This window comes from Schistocerca gregaria, chromosome 3, assembly GCF_023897955.1.
Source record: "Schistocerca gregaria isolate iqSchGreg1 chromosome 3, iqSchGreg1.2, whole genome shotgun sequence".
Taxonomy (NCBI): domain Eukaryota; kingdom Metazoa; phylum Arthropoda; class Insecta; order Orthoptera; family Acrididae; genus Schistocerca; species Schistocerca gregaria.
In genome coordinates this window covers 765,386,232-765,409,677 of record NC_064922.1, presented here as the reverse complement: position 1 = coordinate 765,409,677, position 23,446 = coordinate 765,386,232, and positions in this window count along the sequence as shown.

Genomic DNA, 23,446 nt, shown 5'->3' with positions numbered 1-23,446 from the left:
TTTGTTTGAGTTACATGAAGTCTAAGATATGCAAACCAGTGGTGAATACGCAAAATGAACTGCTTGTCGTGTCATGGACACTGCTGCCCTCATTAGCGAACGTGCAGAGACACTCAGACGAGCAACAGAGCTCATTCTTCGAAAAGAGCAATTTTGTACTGAAGTTGACCGTGGGCCATTCGAACATTTGCTGTGAACTGTACAACACTAGTAATGCGACGAGCACGATAACGCTTGAGGTCAATATACTTAGCAAATTGCATATTTTAATTTTTGCTAATTGTTGTACATGTATACACTTGTAAACATGACAGCGTAATGAATAATACAGAAATTAAATAACAACGTATATTAAATGTGTTCTATCTCGCGAATGATCGTTTCTGTCATATCGTCGGATTTTCGTGGGATACAAGTAGTAGTGTGATTATTACAAAATGAGTCTTTTTAGGTTTAGAAATATAAAACCCAAATGAGTCCTTTTAGGATTCGAAATATAAAACCCAACTTGGCGTTTGTTTTCAATTGGACGGCCACAGCTAAGCTCTGCTGACCTAACGTAATCGCAATCTAGGGTATAAGATACACTCCTGGAAATGGAAAAAAGAACACATTGACACCGGTGTGTCAGACCCACCATACTTGCTCCGGACACTGCGAGAGGGCTGTACAAGCAATGATCACACGCACGGCACAGCGGACACACCAGGAACCGCGGTGTTGGCCGTCGAATGGCGCTAGCTGCGCAGCATTTGTGCACCGCCGCCGTCAGTGTCAGCCAGTTTGCCGTGGCATACGGAGCCCCATTGCAGTCTTTAACACTGGTAGCATGCCGCGACAGCGTGGACGTGAACCGTATGTGCAGTTGACAGACTTTGAGCGAGGGTGTATAGTGGACATGCGGGAGGCCGGGTGGACGTACCGCCGAAATGCTCAACACGTGGGGCGTGAGGTCTCCACAGTACATCGATGTTGTCGCCAGTGGTCGGCGGAAGGTGAACGTGCCCGTCGACCTGCGACCGGACCGCAGCCACGCACGGATGCACACCAAGACCGTAGGATCCTACGCAGTGCCGTAGGGGACAGCACCGCCACTTCCCAGCAAATTAGGGACACTGTTGCTCCTGGGGTATCGGCGAGGACCATTCGCAACCGTCTCCATGGGAGAATAGCAGCCTGCATTGCTGCGAAAGATGGATATACACTGTACTAGTGCCGACATTGTGCATGCTCTGTTGCCTGTGTCTATGTGCCTGTGGTTCTGTCAGTGTGATCATGTGATGTATCTGACTCCAGGAATATGTCAATAAAGTTTCCCCTTCCTGGGACATTGAATTCACGGTGTTCTTATTTCAATTTCCAGGAGTGTATTTAACGTAATTACTATTGTTGCTCGCTTGATTGGCAGCACTTTAAGCTATGCGACAAGGTACCAGCCTAAGCAACACATCCGAGGAAACATTTAAAAAGAGGTGATAGCTGTGGCTCGCTGCAGTTTAAATTATGATGGCAATTAAGTTTTTGAACCGTAAGTTTGATGTCATACATCTTGTGATGTGAGCAGCTGATGACAAGCAGATCTAACACTCGTCATATTGTATCACATCATTGTGAAAGTTAAGCTCATTTTCGGTAGTCTTCACATAACAACATTTGTCCAACGAATATTTGCTGCTTACTGTATGCACACACGTCTTACTAACAAAACATGCAGGAAAGGTCATCCATAGCAACCAGCATTAAGAATATTGCTCACGTTGTTCCTTAATTCCTGTTTGCCCTGCTTACTTATCCATTGACTTAATTTGATAAGATTAGAACCTTCAGGACTTCATTTGACATGTTACGTATTTTCGTCGTGCGTCACTTTTAAACTTCGCACTGCACGAAACGCAACAGGAACTTGCTACAGCATGAGCTCGAATTTATGTTATAGTTACCAACAAGTCCATAAGATGAAAGACATATACCACAAGGTATATATTGAAATATTATCCTTGAACAATTTGACTTATACATGGTGTAAGGCAGTAAAACTTCTTCATAGCATGCAGGAATGAAACCAGATACCAGCTTATTACATTTAATTAATACATGTTTTAATGTAAGTACAACAACAAAAATATCTATGACGAACAGGTATGGAAGACTAATGCAACAGTACTGCCGTTCACCTGTCGTGACTGTCTTTAGGCTCATATTGTAATTCCAGTGAGCGCTGTTTCGCCCACTCCAAATGAAAAGCGAACCTGTTTAACAGCCTCCTCCTAAGACGTAACGCATTTCCTCTGGTATCAAACCAAGCAACATTTCATCTACCTATGGCTTTCATTCTAGTGCTGCATCATTTTCTTATCGAAAATATGTCGCACTCCAAACAACAAGAAACGATTCTTCTCTCTAGATCATACTGCCGTTGCTGAATTTCATACTGGCTTACTGTTTTGTTTAAGAGAAAATATTCTTCCGGAAATTTTTCACTTTGCAGCTGCATTTAACACATTGTTTTTTCTTCGGAACAATCGATATAACATTTATGTTTCACATATTGCTTCTAATACAACACGCTGCTTCATATTCCCTAGCACACGACCGAACGAGGTAACGAAAACTGTATTTTGAGTATCGATATAGAGGACATTAGACAGCGACGATACAATATTCAGCTGAGAAAGCAGGTAGCAGCAAGTCGACAATGGCTTTTCTCTTGAAGTGTGATATTAATACCCAAGATAAATGAACAAATAAATAAAATAAAACTGCAATAGTCGCACAAATATCCGACCTCCGCTACTGCCGAACGATAGCGCAATGTTGTAATTACTGCGCCATCTCGTAGGTTCCCAAGTATGAAAGTACAGTCTTGTAGTACGGCCTGTTGATAACAGATGCCGCAAGCTTCTATAAATCACTTTATTACTATCAGCATGACTCACGTGCAAACTGCAAAACATGATAGAGAGCGGGGGGGGGGGGGGGCGCAGATTAAAATCACAAGGGCCGTCAATCTCGACCTATATATCGCTGGTAATCGAGGCAACGAAATCGCCTGCAATCGGTCGCTCATTTCAGTTTCACCACACAGGTGGAATTGTCATGCAGTTTCGAACAGCACTGTTCCTTGAAGTTTCGCTATGGAAAATAAACTGTCAAGAGAACGGAGGATGAAATTTACTAAACTCTTTGCAAAGTATGAGAACTGTAAGCTGTGTTACAGAATACATTACGTTTAGCACCGACAAAGAGTGTGTTCATCTGTATTTCGGAAATAAATCTTAAAGACCTGATTCCTTTATCATTTATGCTTCTTGTATTTCAAGTGTAACTATTTTCACGGGGGTTTTGCATTCTCCATTTGTCTACAAAAATATTATAAGTGGCAGTGCCTGGTTACAGCCACTATTCCTTAGACAATCGCAAACATTTTTCCATGGATGCATTAATCATCTTGTCTCACTGTGGGAAAACTGTATTAACAGCTATGGCGATTACTTTTGAAATAAATAACGCTTACTTACCTTTTTCCCATCTGTCTCGTTTTCATTTGACTGCCCATTATGGAATGTTGAATGTTGTTCGGAATTCTAAGAAAAACAGGAGTAAGCTGTTGAAGAAGATAGGTAGTGTAATAACCTAGAAGGAACGTTAGTAACGGAAGGCCAAGAATGAAGTCTCAAATTAAAAAGGGTGTCAGACTGGAACGCAGCCTTCCCCCTATGGTTTAGTCTACAAACTGAAAAAGGAATGACGGAAATAAAAGAGGGGGTTCAAATGGCTCTGAGCACTATGGGACTTAACATCTATGGTCATCAGTCCCCTAGAACTTAGAACTACGTAAACCTAACAAACGTAAGGACATCACACAACACCTAGTCATCAAGAGGCAGAGAAAATCCCCGACTCCGCAGGGAATCGAACCCGGGAACCCGGGCGTGGGAAACGAGAACGCTACCGCACGTCCACGAGCTGCGGACTAAAAGAGGGGGGGGGGGGGGGGGGATTAAAATTTAGGATGAAAGAATATGATAAGACCGCTGTCGACATGGTTATCATTAGTGAAAACGGAGTAGAATTACAGAACATGTTGAATGGAGTGAGCAGTCTACTGAGTACAGAATAGTAATTGAGAATTAACCAAAGAAAGGCGACAGTAACAAACAGTAGAAGGAATTAGATTAGCGACGAAGTTAAATTCAAAACGGGGGAGAATTTTCGTATAGGACATCAGTCGGTTTCATGTTCTAAACAAATAAGCCCTAAATTCTGAACACTGTAATTTTTGCGAAACTGCTATTGAGGAACGCCATTGAATTCATTTCTTTTAGACGTACTATAGCAGCAGCAGAAATTCCTATTGTACTAAGAGGGGCAGTCAAATGCAATGCCTCCTTCTATTTCTTTGTCAGTCAAGTGCGACTACATCGGTGGCCGGTGTGGCCAAGCGGTTCTAGGCGCTTTAGTCTGGAGCCGCACGATCGCTCCGGTCGCAGGTTCGAACCCTGCCTCGGGCAGGGATGTGTGTGATGTCGTTAGGTTAGTTAGGTTAAAGTAGTTCTAAGTTCTACGAGATTGATGACCACAGATGTTAAGTCCCATGGTGCTCAGAGCCACTTGAACCATTTTTAGACAGTTGTAGACTGGAATTGGTAAATGATGAAACTGCGAAACGTTAAAATTAAAAAAAAAAAAAAACAGGTAAAAAACATGACAGATTCACGTTAGAATTCATGTTATTCGAAGGAATGGACATTCTGACAGTTTCAAATCATTTGTAAAGTCTGATATAAGAACCATTTGCGACTACATGGATGGAAAACCACAACATTGTCGCTTTATTTACAACTTTTCTATACAATCTACTTGCATTTCAACACTTTTGGTTCATGTTTTATCAATGTATTCCAGAATGGTAAAAGGCATAGTCCTGCTTGCCGAATTCAGTGACGGAAGGGCGTTTTCAAGGCCTCCTAATCTTAAAAGTGAGTCTCAAGATGACCTTCTTTTAGCAGTCCGAACAGATGGAAATCTGTAGGTGCCAGCTCAGGACTGTACGGGAAATAAGGCAAGACTTCCCTCCAGTTTTCAGAATATTTTCAGTGGTGTAACGATTGGTGAGTGTAATGTCAAAAATCCAAAATCAAATGTTGTGATACTGTGGGGTGGGATATGGAAATTTATTCTTATTAAAATGAATGTGGAATGTCTTTAAAACAATGCACCATATGTGGGGCGACGGTTGGAATTATTGTTATTAAAATGTTCCTTTGATTTATTTAATGTTCTTGTTTGCGTTCTCAACACTGACTCTCTAACTACAATATTGGCAACCAGAAAGTGATTAACAAAACATTAGGCCTGTAATTAGAATTCCTAGTGCCCACTTCATCTGAGAAACACACTTATAGCTACAGCTTATAGCTCTGAGGAATTAGGAGATTGTCTGGGATTCACAATCAAAAACGATTCTTTCTAACATGTTCACTATATTTTGAAAGTCACAGACTGAAAAGAATCCACACAATTCAACTACCACAGCAGTTCAGAGTCTAATGTGCTGATGCAACTATAACTGTTCAAATTAAATGTTTAAGTGAATGCTCGGCATAATTTGATGATAATGGTAGAATGGTAGAATGTCTGTCCTGCGGCGGCACGTGAAAATACGCCATACGCGAACTGAATATAGATCATTAAAGTCATCCCAGAATTAACACTTCACTCGAAAATGATTTCATGGTTACGTGTATCCCGAGTAACTTATTACGGCATCCAAGGCTGTTTATAGCAATGATATCGAGGTGACTCGACTCCCAGCACAGGTGGTGCGCAAATCAGTGTCTGGAGAGAACTGGGGCCTTATTTCTCTCTCGCAGCGTTCTTATATATAAAGCCGCGGTGCGGACGGCTAAGGGAATACCTGATTAAATCCGCTGTCCCGACTAGCCACTGGGCTAGTAATGCACCACATCACGTTATTGAATAAATCATTGCTTCCTTTGCTGATGGCCAATGAAGCTCTCAATTTAAATGTGCAATCAGCACACAGGTAAGTAATCATAATAAAAGTCTGATGTGGCTAAGTCCAATATTTTAGGCGAGATAATTAATTTAATTACACTACACGCAGTAGATGAGCTCTGAATTTGCCCTTTGGAGATGCGCTATTGCTATAGTTTTATAGTTATTCAGTTGAAACTTCTGACATCTTTATGATTATAGCGGATCTTTCATCTACTTAAATTTAAACATCCTAGCTTTATTTGTTCACCTACTGAATCCATCATGCTTCCTTAATTTTTAAGACAAGAACCAGAAAATCATGAATTTCAACTAAAATTTTAATTTATGAGATCCAGAACACTGTTCCTACTAAATTGTTATGCAAAAGGAATCTCAATATAAATCTTTAAGTGTCTAGCTCTTTTCTGTTGCACCAATGATTTTTACAGAAAAACGTCCAAATTCCGAAAATGGTTAAAGTTATTGCACTGATATTCAACACATACTGATTTAGTATTACTCCTGACATGCTAGAAACGTTTTAGGTTATTTACTTGATTTTTAAAGTATTGCACAACATTTATGATGTCAGAGCTAGTTACAGCAGACTGGTGGCACACAATGGAAAAACTGCTGTGAATTTTATACGGCATCAGTAGGCTGCTTCCCTACAATACTACTGGGGGATTCTCACACACATGTACGGAGGAAAAGAACTTTTATAAAAATAGTAGTAGAATATTAGACCATAAAAGAACGAAAAATATGGCACATCACTATATAATCTTTGCAAAAAATTTCAGTTGAAGTAAATGTCAACTTCTTCAAATAATTGTCAATGAAGCAAAATCATGGATATCTCCAAATATAATACTTGAGGGTTGGGGCGGGGGTTCAAGTTGGATCACGTGGCTATTTCTTAAAGCCACATTAAAAAAATAATGAATGAAAAAGTAACAAGAAAGAAGGAATTTGACTCTGGTCATTGCCTGACTAAATTGAAACTAACACAATTCCCTAATAAAAACCAAAAGAGAGAGCAAAAATTGATTAAATATAACACAGACAAGCTCAACATCGCAAAAGAGGCAATAAAACATTTTGAAGAAGCTATTAAAATAGCTAAACCAAGGAAATGGGAAGAAACATGCAGGGAAATCAACAGGGCAGTGAAGAACTTACTTGAATCAACAAAAACGAAGAATTAAATAGTGGTGGAATGAAACCTGTCAAAAAGCTGTTGCAGAAAGAACGAAACAGTGGAAAAAATAGGAATGTTTTGAGAAGACTGAGCACCTTGATGAATTTAAAAAGCAAAGGAAACAAACAGCAACATCTTTTGAGAAGTCACAACGTCTTGACTTAAGAAATAGCTTTGTTAAAAAATAACTCCTGGAACTTTTATTAGATATTTTAAAACCATCTAAAGAGCTACCAAGCTCCAAGTATTTGCTTCAGAGATGAAAATGGTAAAATATGCCTATGCAATACCCATACCTGTGAAAGACTAAGAAAGTACTTCGAACAACTCTTGAACTGTTAACAGTCGAACTGCAAGTTAGTATTTTCACATCTACATGCAAACACAAAAGCAAATCCACCACCGACAGATGAAGAAATTAAAAAAGGCAATAAATACCCTGAAAAGCAACAAAGCCATTGGACACAATTGTATTATAACTAAACTTATAAAATGGTCTGAACCAAAAATTATAGCTAACCTTCGGAACATGTTTGAAGAAATAGGGGAAACTGAAAAACTTCCAGAAGATTGGAAAGTGGCTCATGCATCCTTCGAACAAGAAAGGCGATAAGCAGGATGTTAGTAACTGCAGTGGCATATCTATGTTTCCAGTAGATTATAAAATATAAACAAAGATATCGCTCAACAAGGTAGAAACAACACTTGGATTTAGGAATGGCAGAGCTTGCTCATAACAGATTTGCAACGTAAAGTCCATTATCTGTCACTTATTCACGAACTCTAAAGACATAGTTGTAACATTTATAGATTTTTAAAAAAATTGATTCAGTTGATACGGGAATGCTACATAAAGTTTTCCGAGAATTAAGCAAACTTGGCAAACCTTGTTCATGAAAAGTCCACAGACACCAAATCAAAAACAAAGTTTTGGGGTAAAATATCTAAGACTTTCAAATCAAAAAACAGGTGTAAGGCAAGGTGACCTCTTCACCTGTGCCCTAGAGGTAACTGTACGGGAATGGAAACAAAAACTAAAAGAACATAAGCTATTTCCAGTGAGACTGAGGACTAAGAATAAAGTGAATGAAATTCAGTCTCTAGCATTTGCGGAGGATTTAGCCATTTTTTGTGAAAGTCTAACAAATGCAGAAATACAAAGCAGTGTCTTAAAAGAAACAGCCTACAAAGCAGGTTTAAGAATTATTTAAATTGATAACAAACGTAAAAATGCTTCAGAAAGCCTAGTAGCAAATACTTGACAGATAAAGAGGGTTAATAATTTTAAATACTTGTGTGAAATGATTCAAGAAAACGGCTTACAAAAATGCACTGTAGACGAAAGAAGAGTTAGTAAAATGGAGAGGGCATGTGATACAGCCCAACATATACAACGAAATTTCTCTGTCTAAAAATTTGAAAATACGGTACTACAACACAGTAGTAAAACCAGAATGTCTTTATACAAATGAAAGTTTAGCACTGAATTACAAATTACACTCACTTGAAGTCTACGAAGAATAATCTTTCGAAAAATACTCGGTTCTCTAAGAAATACAAAGATATGGAAGTTGAAACGTCCCCTTAGAAAAATTATACATTATTGTGCTTAAACTGACACACAATATTCCTGGCACAACGCAATCTGACTTTCAAAAATCCCTACAAAAGAATGGCCCTGCCTTACATTAACCTATACTTTTCACAAATCACTTACCTCACCAAAAATTTTCGTTACTCGAACTACTGCAATACAGCCAGCGCCACTGCTGCCAACTAAATAAAAGATTCAAACTACTGAAGACACTAACTACTGATAGGCATAGTTAGCAAATGAAAGATTTTGATAGAGAAAAAACAATGTATTTACCTTAATAGTGTTAAAAATCATAATATACATAGCAGTTCATGACATCTAGTCTTACAAATTTCAAAACTCTGCCATTTCTCTCCCCACATCCACCACTGCTGACGGCTCACCTCAAACTGCGCAATGCTACGCGCTGTTAACATACAGCTGCCCAACACTACAATGGCAGACAACAATGCAAACTAGCCACAGACTGCACACAGCACAGCCAGTGAATTTCAAACAGAGCACTACGTGGCATTACCAATATAAAAACCTAAACAGCGTACTTACATAGCCCCCATGCTCCCCACAAAAAATTTTACAAATTGTTTTGCGCAGTGGTCAATACAGATTTGAAAAAAATTTCATAATTACAATAACAAATAAATCAAATGCCCACACTTATTGATACAATGTGGTCAAAAGCTAAAATTTTCTCACTTTCCATAAAGACAGTCCTGATTGTTCATCACAGTAAAATTGCAGTGTTTTTTTTTTCTCTCAAAGTCTGAGCAGTAAAAGAGAATGCACACGGAAGTAGTGGATTTCCATGCAATCTTGAAGAAGTAGTATTGTCCTTCCAGTGGAAAGACAGTGCTGACTCTTGACATGCACACAGGTAATGTTCCACAACAGAGCAAACCCACAGCAGAGTCAGTCCAAGTTCAAGAATATTGGTAGGTAGGTCATCACAGAGCAGACCCACTGTAGTCCTGGTAGAGAGTATGGTACTGGTGGGCCACCTAAGGTACAGACTCACTGCAGTTCTTGCAGAAATAATGGTACTGGTGGGCCATCAAAAATGCACACCCACAGTAGTCCATGTAGAGATGAACAGCAGCCATCTGTTGTGACTGTGCGGGTGCACAATCACCATCAAAGAGTCTTGCGGAGAATATAGCAAGTCCATAAACCACCATTTGTGCATTCACAAAGATTTTGGAATTGTCCTTAGAACCAGTAATGCTGTTAACAAGCCCCTTGCTGTATTATAAACACACATGCAAACACTAACAGTCCTTACTTCTCACATATTGTCCATATACGATGACCGACAGAAATGTGTGCAGTAAAATGTAACTTACAAGTTACTTAATTTGATGAACTGGTGTCAATTACAATTTTATAACATGAGAATACAATTACAGAGATACAGAAAACATCATTAAAACATAATAATACAGATAATATTTGTAGCAACACAGGCTATACAGAAGAATGGAAATAAACAGATACATCAGTGTTACAGGAATTATGATATAAGTAAATATATAAAAGATCAGAATAGCTTTTGAAACATCAACTTCACATATGAGCATTAAAACAAAACAGAATAAATAATGTCTAAACATCTTTACAAAGTAACTAACATATTATCAGAAAAATTTTACAACGTAACTCTCGTCAGATAAACACATAAAGACAGGAAGAACACAAATACCCAAGGGTACACCAACACATAGTGGGATAACACAAGGAAAGGACAGGGTTTGTTTTACTGCAGTATATTGCAAACAAAACTTTCTTTACTTCTCGGAGATCTCCCTTTGTTCTTCATTATTTCCAAAAAGTCCTATCTATACCTGCTTTCTGTACTTTTTTCATACAACTTCTCAATGCATTTCTTCCAATTCATCATAGTTAGTTTCTTATATAGTCTACCCCCTCTTAAGCTAAATTAAACCTACTGAGCTCAGATGCTAAACTAAGGGATGATGCAATGCAGCAGCACAAAACAATTAACACAAACAGCAATGACAAAAAAATGCGACTTGGCAAAGCAAGCAACAATATATAGAAGTTATATGTAAGTTAGCATAGCAAATGCAACATTATCACTAATACGAGCCAATGTGCAACAATAAGAAAAATAAAGCAGTAGTAAAGCTGGCTCAACAGAGCAATACAAAGTGAAATTTAGTAGCACTACGATTGGCAAACAACAGCAGCAAATGCTATAACTTATATCTAAACATGAGAAGGCTCAAGCAGAAAAAAATATTACAGTAAAAATGGCCATGTTTAATACGTATGTTACATCTTAACACTAGAGTGATGCATCACTAAAAAGTTACCTGTCATTGACAAAAATTATGTATGCAATTCCTGTGAAGAGAAATGTCTTTTTGTGCTCCCTCGTTTTTCGGAAGTAGATCATAAAATTATTGTTTACGGGATCTGTAGGCATAAAATATCTATATTAGTACATCTATTAAATTTTATTTTAACCAATGCTGTAGTGCAGCTAGAAACTAGATATTAAACAAAATGAGCAATCTCTCAACTAGAAAGACAATAGATGTAAAATGTTTCTCTTCATTTCATTAGGCATTTTAGTAAATATCATAAATTAAGAACTCCACAGTATAATCATATGTTTTCCAGTTTGAGCGTGTCGTATTTGCGATGTTTTCTACAAAGGAATGTCAATTCTTTTTTTTTTTCACCTGTGCCTCTGCTTTTTTCCAGGCAACTGTCACGCAGCTGGGTGCCCACGACACATTATGTGCAGGTGGTCACTTAACTTTCTTACCGAAATATTTACGACACCAGGTTGCACTACAGTGAGAGTCTCATATAAAAATTTCACAGGTCGAGAATTTGCTTTTCAAATCTGTAGAAACAAAATCCTGTAAATATAACATTGTCCAAAAAATTTTCACCAGCATAGTGATACAGTCACACATATACACACATTTCATAACTCTTAAAGTACGATTCTCATTTTCCATCATCCTTTTTCACAAACCAGAGTCCCTAACCACTACTCATTATTCCTTGCTTTATTACACATGTACATATTCGTAGACATTTCTTCAATATTTCATCATAATATGTAGCATAATCAAATTCCTCATATAGCATCAGCTTATTGATCATAAACATACTGCAACAGCGTAATACACATCGTCATCATTACATCATAAAACCTCAGCCAAATCTCAAAATCGTCGTAGCTTCCTCCATTAATTTCAAAACCTAAAAAATTCTCTGCTCATATTAAAAGCGTCATCTACCTCAAAAGTACTTTAAAAATCATGATCCCATACCAAATACATCATTCAAAGCTCTCATAGCATCACAATGGCTCTGAAAAAATATTAAGAGTTCACAAACTACATACAAAATACAATTCCGTAAGTGTGAAGTTATCCAACTGTGTAATTACGTAAACATCTGTCACTGATGTAGTAAAATAAATGTTTGTCTCTCCCAGTTAGATGATCAGATAGCTGTGTAATTTATGTGTTAGAGAAATATGGTACCGATATGTAAAGTTATATAAGCAAATATCATATTAGCTAAAGCTCCTTGTGCTTGCCAAACACATGGTACACGAAGTAAGCGTGTACCCCCCTGAGGATTAATGTAATTATACCCACAGGTGTTACAGATTACAGCAATGGAATGAAATGTATCACGGAAAACTTTCTATGTAATTGGAAAATCTTGAAAAATAAATGGTTGAAGTACAAAATTAATCAATCAAATGCGTGTCCTGTAGTGCTAAATGTGCGTCTTGCTGTAAGCTAATTCTGTGGAAGTGTCGTAGTCATCGTCCTCTGTAAGCAAAGTTCTGCTGAAGTCAATGTACTAACCTCATCACAAATGAAAGTGAAATGCTTTGCGTATAGATATCGTAGTTATTACATACCTTACCGTGATCAAGAAAGTACTATACTGTAACGTATTGTTGTGCTACGAAAGAGGCTGTCACATTGTAGCTATACCACAAATGTTACTAGTAAAACATGTTTTACTTTCCAGAATAATACAGAAAAACTGTGTAGATATAAAACAGATACACCGCAAAAGCAACAATGTAAATTGTGTCACATATTAGTAGCGTCGTGATATAATCATATAGCTGACAAATAAACTAACCACTGTGTCGTCTGGTATCTCTCAGAAAGTACTTTAAATCCAGAATGTATTTTCAAGTAAACCAAAATGTTGTATTAAAATCTCATATCAGTATCGGTACATGTTCTACGTATGTCAGCCTTGTAGTCGTTACGTAATCGTGCAACTAACAACAAGAATGTACACACACAATAACACTGTGTCGTCTGTTCACTATAACAATGCATTCGTAATTTCTGTTTAGATATGTTATCTTGGTTCTTGACTGGATATTTAACTTCAAACATTGTTGCATGTTCAAAGATTCTAAGTCTGGCAAAGCATACTAGTAATGTAAAGTGAAAAATTATATGCCAAAGACAAAGATAAAAAGCAGATTATCTTTCAATAAACTGTTTTACATGTGAAATGTGGTGTAAACCTTTACTCTTCCTAGTACTCAGAGTTTTAACTTAAACCCAATTATCATGCGGTATAAGGTTAGCGTCTATGTCATTTTTCGCTGAGCCAGCCGGCGCACGTGGCTGCCTGCGATGCGAGTCATTGTCTGCTATCTCTTCGTTGGCGCGCGTCGTTATTGGGATTTGGAGACCTAACTTCTACAAATTCATCTTGTCGAGAGGGCCCTGCTCTGTTTGAATTTCGCCAGTTCTGATGCAATTCAGGTCTGTCGTTACGATCATATCATCTGTCGTCATGTCGGTAGATTCCATAGTTTCTTTCTTGTCGGTCACGTGGTGGGGAATTTCTCCCGGAATCGTAACTGCGCGCTGGACCGTTACGTCTAAAGTTATTCTGTCTCCATTGATAATAATTATTTTGCTTCACATATTGTCTGTTTCTCTGGTTGTGTCTGTGATAGTCACTACCACAGAGAGTTGATCTTTCCCTGTAATTATTACTACTCTGCTAACGGTTATCATACGGGTGGTGTCTGTTTTGGTCACTATTTGTGTTGTGAGAATAGCCTTGTCGTGTCCAGTTATTATTTCTTTCATCGTGGAATTGCAAAGGATGTGACCTGTAATTGTTGAGTTCCTGTTTTCGCGTTCCGCGATTGTCAGTATCAATTTCTAATTCTTGTAAGAGTCCCTGAAAAGCTGCAATGTCGTCTTTGCAACGTCCTGCCAAAATAATATTTCGTTAATGTCAGGTAATTTGATTAAGCAAATGGGGATGAGTTCTGAGGGGCTGTATGGGTTGTACAGGTACTGATTCTTGTGCAACATGTCTTCAAAATATTTCACAAGACTGGAGAATTCAGATTGTTCGAAATGTTTCATCATTATGATGCTATGTTTTACTCGGTCTTGTGTAGCTTGAGACCAGTATGCTGAGAGGAAGGCATGATAAAATTCTCCTTCACTGTGGCAGTCGTGAATGACCGATCGCATTCTTACAGCTGGTTCATTCTCTAAATATCCACACATAAATTCTAATCTGTGGTCTAATGACCAGTTGGGAGGAAAACAATGAGAGAATTGATGAAGCCACGATTGTGGATGAATGTCGTTGCCGGAATTCTTAAATGTTTTGAATTTACGTGTAGTAATAAGCAGCTTATAGTCAAAATCATCATGTCGGCGAGTCGCATGTCGGTCATTGTTACATCGTTTCGGCGTTTCCATCTCAAAATTCAATGCGCCTTTCCAATTTCTTTCATAATTTACGAAGTGTCCTGTGTCATTATTTTGTGGTTGTTCCGTATTTCTATGTCCCTCTTCCCGTACTGGAGCGCAAGTGCCCTCTGAAATATGTAATTCTTGTATTACTTGTGCCAACTGATCTTGTACTTCCCTGATTTCTCTTTGATACTGTGTATTGATGTTGAATGAAATTTCTAATTTGTTCATACTCTTCAGTGTCAGCGAAGGCTACAGGTCTTGTGTCATTCAGATCATCATCTACCTTTGTAGATATATTATTTAGCTGAAAGTTGGACTACTTTCTCTGATAATGAACTAATTTCCTCCATGTGTCTTTCTGAACCAATTTTCAGAGTATCTATAGTGTCCTTTAAGTTTTCCTGAGTTTTTGCAAGTTGCGTAACCGAATCGGTAGATGCAACTGAGTCAATTTTAGCTTGCAAGGTCTCATGATTTTCATGAACAATAGTTTGCAGTTCTTTTATGGGTGCTTCGTGATTCTGTAATGCATTTTCATGCCGCGAAAAAATAGGTTGAAAATGCTCACAAATTTGTGTTTTTACGTCATTACAGACTGTTTGACATTTCGATTCAATGTTATGTAACTCAGTAGTTAAATCTTTACGTGTCTGGTTAAGCGTGGTGTCTAACTTCCGAAGATTTTGTTCCATTGTGTCTAACGTTTGAAGCTTTTGCTGTGTTTGTCTCTGATTTTGTTCCATTGTGTCTAAATTTTGAAGCTTTTGTCCCATTTGTTGCATTAATTGTAATAACAATGCACTGGTGCCTGAAACATGTTCCTCAGTGCTTTTCGGCAGTGAATTTGCACCGGCAACATTCACATTATGACAAGCGGAAAATGTGTCTTGACAAATTTGAGAAAACGGCGAGAACCCAAAACCTTAGTCAAGAGTATTTGCAATATTGTGTTCTGTCATTTCGGATTCCTGAGGCGTGCTGTTGTCGACCGATCGATCGATAATGCTACCCTGTTCACTACTTGTTTCATTGTCTACACCATTGTTTGCCGCCCGCTCCATTTCCCTATGCACAATTACCAAATTACTATTTCTAATGTCTGTTAATTCACTACACAGTGGTGCTGGTAAGCTACGCTCGTCGTCACTATTATTTCTCAGTTTACTTTGGAGCCTAGTGTTACGTTTTTCACACGCCATTATTGTCACAATATTTCACAGAATAACACAGAAAAGCAAATAAGAGAACACATTACCATACTTTGGAGCCTAGTGTTACGTTTTTCACACGCCATTATTGTCACAATATTTCACAGAATAACACAGAAAAGCAAATAAGAGAACACATTACCATAGCGCTGAAAATAATATCTAGTTAACTGCAAGCGCAGCTGCGAAATACTTGGTGCAAATCTACATGCATGCCACAACTGTTTTACTGTACAACAATGAGACTGCAACTACAAAGGAGATTCTCTCTGCAATTACGTGCTAGCAATAAACAAAAGCTACACTAATTACACAAACTACAAGAAAAAATCAGAAGATTCCAGTGAGGTATTCTCCGCTAAGGGTCGACATATGAAATTTCCCCTTAGAAGAATTATACATGATTGTGCTTAAACTGACACACAAAATTTTTTGCGCAACGCAATCTGACTTTCAAAAATCCCTACAAAAGAATGGCCCTGACTAACATTAACCTATACTTTTCACAAATCACTTACCTCACCAAAAATCCTCGTTACCTCGAACTACTGCAATACAGCCAGCGCCACTAATGCCAGCTAAATAAAAGATTCAAACTACTGAAGGCACTAACTACTGATAGGCATAGTTAGCAAATGAGAGATTTTGATAGGGAAAAAACAATGTATTTACCTTAATAGTGTTAAAAATCATAATATACATAGCAGTTCATGACATCTAGTCTTACAAATTTCAAAACTCTGCTATTTCTCTCCCCACATCCACCACTGCCGGCGGCTCACCTGCAACTGCGCAATGCTATGCGCTGTTAACATCCAGCTGACCAACACTACAATGACAGACAACAATGCAAACTAGCCACAGACAGCACACAGCACAGCCAGTGATTTTCATACAGTGCGCAACGTGGCGTTACCAGTATAAAAACCTAAACAGCGTACTTACAAAGTTGCAAAAAATGAAGAATTATATTGCAACATGTAACAGCACAGCTCTAATGCTGTATTTAATTTATTTCGCCTTTTGTTTTGTTTAGTGTTATATCGTTGAGTTTCGGTAGTTACTCTATGATTAATTCGGTACTGTATGGAAATGTAGAAACTTTGATGTCCTGATTTAATACTGTGCAATGTATTGTCTCTACTACTTAAATCCTTCGCCTCATTTGTAGAGAAGAAAACTTAATATATATAATTGTAAATTTGTGTAAATAATTCTTTGTAGAAATACCAACATGTGCAAACGATATGTTTTGTTTAAAGTAACTACTTGCTGTTATGTAAATACTGATCCTGGTGGTGTGGTTCCCCCCGGGAACAGAATTTTGTAGCGCCCGCAAAATTTGGTTGGTATGGATAAAAAGGTGGAATCAAGAGTCAGTCGGGTGGATATTTTAGTGTGTTTAAATATAAGGTAACTTTTACTGGAACTCTTATACCTACCTTGAATTTTTCTTATCCCCAGTCACACAACCACTTAGGGTCCCTCCCACACTAAAGTGATTACCGAGTCTCCTTTATTGAAAGCATATCAAAATTAATATGGCAATAAAGTGTGCCAAAAATTAATATTGTTTGTTGAAAGAATCTTAAAAATATCTCAAATTTGTGTTTCACTGTAGTAAAAGTTTAGAACTGCAACTGTTGAGAGTTACATGTTCATGCTTTGTAAGTGCTTGTTTCACTAATGTAATGGAAGTGCGTTTATTTTGCTCTACTACAGTGGTCAAGATTAACCCCCCTCCCCCACTGAAAGTAGTCCAAATGCACAAAGTTACTTAATTATAGAAAGTTTCTATTACTCCTGCTATCCCTGTCAAACTCTAAACAGTATTGGGTTCCTCTTGTATATTAAAAGTGCATATTAATGGTGTAACAGGATCCGCAGTTTGTCTATTGTTCTCATGCTAGATAATGATTAATAGAAAGACCACTACCTACGAAAACCGTAACTTCTTTATTCAAACGACAGTGAGAAGTAATTTGTTAGTGAACTCCATTTAATTTTCATTCTAAGAAGAAAGGTGTTTAGTAGTGAGAAAATTGATCTATGCACAATAATTAATTTTGCCGTGAACCATATCCATATTTCATGTCAGATAGGAATATGTTTGAAAAGTAATATTGAACCTATGTCCAATTTACGATTCTACAGTGAATATGAATAGTAACGTTATTGAGACCATTCAGTTTGACTAAGTCCTCAAGGTAATAGTGTGTTTCGTCATCTGTTATATTTATGCATATAGTTTGTTCTGCTTTTTCAGCTCCAACCTTTAAAGTGAACATATGCAGTTGCCAGAGTTCTTTGCACTCCCGTGTGACAAAGTATAGGCTGTGTTTGCCCATTGAAGTTACTTATTTTCAGTTCCTTGAACAAGAACGTTACTCATTCTTATGCCTAATTAGTCTGGCGACAGTTGTTGTTATCATTTGGACACTGTGGATAGGTAAATTATTGTTTATTACTGTTTAAATATTTACGTAATTCTGACTTTCACTTCCGAGAGCCGGCCGCCGTGGTCTAGTGGTTCTAGGTGCGCAGTCCGGAACCGCGGGACTGCTACGGTCGCAGGTTCGAATCCTGCCTCGGGCATGGCTGTGTGTGAAGTCATTAGGTTAGTTAGGTTTAAGTAGTTCTAAGTTCTAGGGGACTGATGACCACAGAAGTTAAGTCCCATAGTGCTCAGAGCCATTTGAACCATTTTTGAACTTCCGATAAGCCACCTCCGTTAGGTATATCACGGTCAACACAACTAAATTCCTTTCAGAGGGTAACACTGCTCTGCCTCTTTATACTGCAATTGCTTTAATAAAAATAATATCATTTACCGGTATACGAACTGCTTCCAGCTTTGAGGTTATGGTATAACAGTGGCAGGCGGTAGTGTTACAAACATAGAAAACGAACTGAAACGATACGGAAAAGCGACCGGTATTTTTTCGACATTTTTACTGCATGAGAGGCAAAAGGTTAAAGAAAAAGATTTTTAATGTTTGAGACATGAAGTCAACAGGAGCGTAGAATCAATAAATTAGGAAAGAGTTAGAGAGAAGCGACGTAAATGAAACAGATGCCACAGAAAGAGAGATTTTTCGTAAGAAAGTGTTAAAAATGGAAGGATTCCAAGGCAGTAGGGAAAAGAAGACAGATTCAAATTAGTCTGAGGAGAGAAGAAGGATACATAGTGAAAAGTTGAAGGAATACTGGAGGAATAAGAAAGAAGAACAAAGGAGGAAGCATTGAAGATGGCGCATGGTCCTTAGGTGATGCAAACGGAAAAAGAAGAAAAGAATCATCTGTTCCAGGTTTCTGTTAATAATACATCTGAGTTTGAAGTTTCCATGTACTGAAGATCTACCCCATGTGCGAAGCACTTTAATGTGACGCATTTGTAATTAACCAAGGAAGCTATATCTGTAACATGGTTCACTACCTGAAACTTTGGTATAGACCTATATATTACAAAAGATACTATGCATCTAAAAGCTCGTTTGTTCATGATATTTTCCTTAGTTAAAATTTCATCTGTTGATTGGTAAAGGTTTCAAACTTTAACTTCATCTGATTTTTAACTTTTATGTTTTAAGTTACGATTTTAATAACGTGTAATTATAAGCAATGTTTTTCTCAATAAGCTGCTATTAAAAATTACTGGCCAGTTTTCTATTTGGAATATAAAGGTAGTTGTGTTCCCTGTTAGTGCCAAGTTTGTCGGTGTAACTGAATTAACATTTTGGGGAAGCCATGTTAGTGGGAAGTTACTCACTATCTCCATTTTGATGCACATTCTGACTAGTGATTATAATCTTTAGCTCAGGTTCTCACATAACCTTATCTATTTCAAAAAATTATTTACTTATATGTGATGCCGTATTACGTACGCAATTGTAGGAATATGTAATTGACACTGGTGACTATACTCCGACATCGAGTCGGTAAATTTATCTCACTGAAATAGTCCTATTTAAAATATCTGCTTCGGATATTGTATTTCTGCACATTTATTTATTTCTCGTTTAGCCAGAAGCTCTTACGTAGTAATGATTGATTGTGCATCTTATTCCTTCTTAGTATAAATCAGAACTAAAAATTTCTTTGAATTTCGAAGTCACCTTTTCCCTTACCGGCACTAAGTCCTTAAAACTGAATGTTATACAGCGAAATATATCAATGTTAAATTTGAGACTCGTTGTAAAAACGCTTTATTAAAGGCTCAACCCCAAGGTCGATCAATCGCTCCACCCAAAATCCTAAAAATCCACTATACAGTTACAGTGCGCTATTTGGCGGTAGAAGTCCTACCGTGCAAGCAGGCTGACGGACGTCATCTATAAATATGCTATCATACAGACGGCGTTAGTTTGTCCACCCCAGATAACCAGTATCAGACAAAATTTGTTATCAGCAATGTATGGTTTTACAGTGTTCTCAATGTATGTTTTGTAATCTGAATGCTTCTGTTTCGCGTATTTGGAGTAAGCGAAGTAAATATTTTAAACAACTTGTCCAAATGATTTATCTCTTTTCTACCCTGAGGTCGAAATTAACGTTAGTTTCTCACAAGCACAGAAAAACTTAAGGCAAAAATTTTCCATATGCTCTGATGGAATACTGCGCTGTGTAGCAAAGCGTTATTTTATGTACAGCCGACCGCGGTGGCCGTGCGGTTCTAGGCACTTCAGTCTGGAACCGCGTGGCTGCTAGGGTCGCAGGTTCGAATCCTGGCTCGGACATGGATGTGTGTGATGTCCTTAGGTTAGTTTGGTTTAAGTAGTTCTAAGTTCAAGGGGACTGATGACCTCAGATGTTGAGTCCCATAGTGCTCAGAGCCATTTTTTTTGTGTACACAACAATCACGATATTGGTTAGTTTTTTTCCCTTACGTGATAATATGCACCAAATGCCTGTGTTCGGATCTATTTTAATCAGAATTGTTTTACATACGATGTCTGTTAGAAAAGTATCCGATTTTATTTTATTTTTATTTACGAACACTTAATAGATTTGAATCTAGAACGCATCTTGAACCTTCCTGCAGAAGCGTGAATTTTTTTCCGACGATTGATAGCGCTTGTTGCTGACAAGCGACAGTAGAGTGAGGTAATGTGTAGTGCTCGCGCCTGTTTTTCATCGCAAGGGAAATGACCGAAATACTGGGACAGCGCTACTGCATCAAATTTTGCCAGAAATTGGGCGACAGCCAGGTGGAAACCATCTGGAAGTTTCAGAAGGCTTTCCGTGACTGTGCTATAGGTATCAGACTAAGGAGTGGTAAACCGGTTCGAAGACGGCTGCACTTCGGTGGAGAGGGAGCCACGACTGGTCGACCATCAACATGCCGAAATGACTAGGCCATTGCCAAAGTGAACGCTATGGAGGTGTGGGGCCGTCGTCCAACGATCAGGGAAATTTCGGAAGAGGTGGGAATCTGCATTTTTTTGGTGCCTTCCACACTGACCGAAGTTTTGGCGAAGAAAAGAGTGTAGTCGAAATTTGCGTCAAAGCTGCTGACGGCAGAGCAAAAGCAATCTCGTGTCTTACAGGACATGCTGGACTTCACAAATAGTGACCCCTACTTTGTGAATGTAATCACTGGCGGCCCGTCCTGGCTATCAGGTACGATCCAGAAACAAAATGCCAGTTGACACTGTAGAAACATTCCTCGTCAGCAACAGCAAAGAAGGCCTCCAAATGGCAGCAACGCCAAAGTGATGCTGACTGCTTTCTTTAACTCCAGCGGTATGGTACGCCACGGCAATGCACCACAAGGTCAAAAAATCACCAAAGTCTACTACAGGGATGTCCTCCGTCGCTACGTGATGCTGTGTGGCAGAAGAGACCGGGCTTGCGGTCAACAGGAAATTGGTGCCTTCATCACGACAATGCTCCAGCTCATTCCCACACTTGATTAAGACTTTTTTGGCGAAAAACCAGATTCCTGTGCTTCAACACGTTCCTTATTCTCCTGCTTCGGTCCCCTGCTACTTCTGGTTGTTCCCTCAACTCAGGAAGTAATTGAAAGGATCGCGATTTCAAACAAGAGAGGACATTATGGCAGAAGTGGCGGCCGAGCTAAACTCCTTTCCGGAAGAGGCTTTTCCACCCTGCTTCCAAAAATGGTGGCATCGCTGGGAGAAGTGTGTGGAGCCCCAAGGAAAACAATGAGAACGTCCAACTCTCCAGACTAGGCAGATCTTTTTCCCAGTCAGAAGTCGGATGCTTATTTAACGGACCTCGTAAAGAGACTTAAAATTTTAAATTTTTACTAATCCAATTCGTCTGAGATATTTACTTTCCTACCCCGAAGCTCCAAAGAAACTGGTATAGGCATATGTATTCCAATACAGAGATATGTAAACAGGCAGAATACGGCGCTGCGATCGGAAACGCCTATATAACACAAGTGTCTAGTGCAGTTGTTAGATCGGTTACTGCTGCTACAATGGCAAGTTATCAAGATTTAAGTGACTTTCAACATGGTGTTATAGTCGGCACACGAGCAATGGGACACAACACGTCCGAGGCAGCGATGAAGTGGGGATTTTCCCGTACGAACATTTCACGAGTGTACCGTGAACATCAGGAATCGGGTAAAACTTCCCAATCTCCGACATCGCTGCGGTCTAAAAAAGATCCTGCAAGAACGGAACCAACGACGACGGCAGACAATCGTTCAACGTGACAGAAGTGCAAACCTTCCGCAAACTGCTGCAGATTGCAGTGCTGGGCCACCAACACGTGTCAGCGTTCGAACCATTCAACGAAACATCATAGATATGGGTTTGCAGAGCTGAAGGCCCACTCATTTACATTTGATGACTGCACGACACAAAGCTTTGCGCCTCCCCTGGGTCCGCCAACGCCTTCATTGGACTGTTGATGACTAGAAACATGTTGCCTGATCGGACGAGTCTCGTTTAACATTGTATCGAGCGGATGGACGTTTACGGGTATGGAGACAACCTCATGAGTCTATGCACCCTGCATGTCAGCAGGGGACTGTTCAAGCTGATGGAGTCTCTGTAAGGGAGTGGGGCGTGTGCCGCTGGAGTGATGTTGGATCTCTGATATGTCAACATACGACTCTGACAGATGACACGTACGTAAGCATCCTGTTTGATCACCTGCATCCATTCATGTCCATTGTGCATTCTGATAGACTTGGGCAATTCCAGCAGAACAATGAGACATCCCAAACGTCCAGAATTGCTACACCGTGGCTCCAGGAACACTCTTCTGAGTTTAAACGCTTCCACTGGCCGCCAAACACCCCAAACGTGAACATTATTAAGCATTTATGGGTTGCGTTGCAACATGTTGTTCAGAAGAGATCACCACCTCTTCGTACTCTTACGGTTTTACGGACACCACTGCAGGATTCATGGTGTCAGTTCCCTCCAGCACTATTTCAGACATTACTCGAGTCCATGCAACGTCGTGTTGCGCTATTTCTGCGTCCTCCTGGGGCCCCTACACGATATTAGGCAGGTGTACCAATTTCTTTGGCTCTTAGGTGCATTTTATTATCCCATATTGATTTACTTACCTTATTAATCAGCCTATTGCTACCAGTTTTTATGCGGAAAAGATACAAATGAAAAAACAAATCTGTAGAATGAAACTCGTGATCGAATAGAGTCTCCACTCAGCAGGAAGATGCCGTGACCGGTAAGTAACAGGAGCTTTGGCGCGA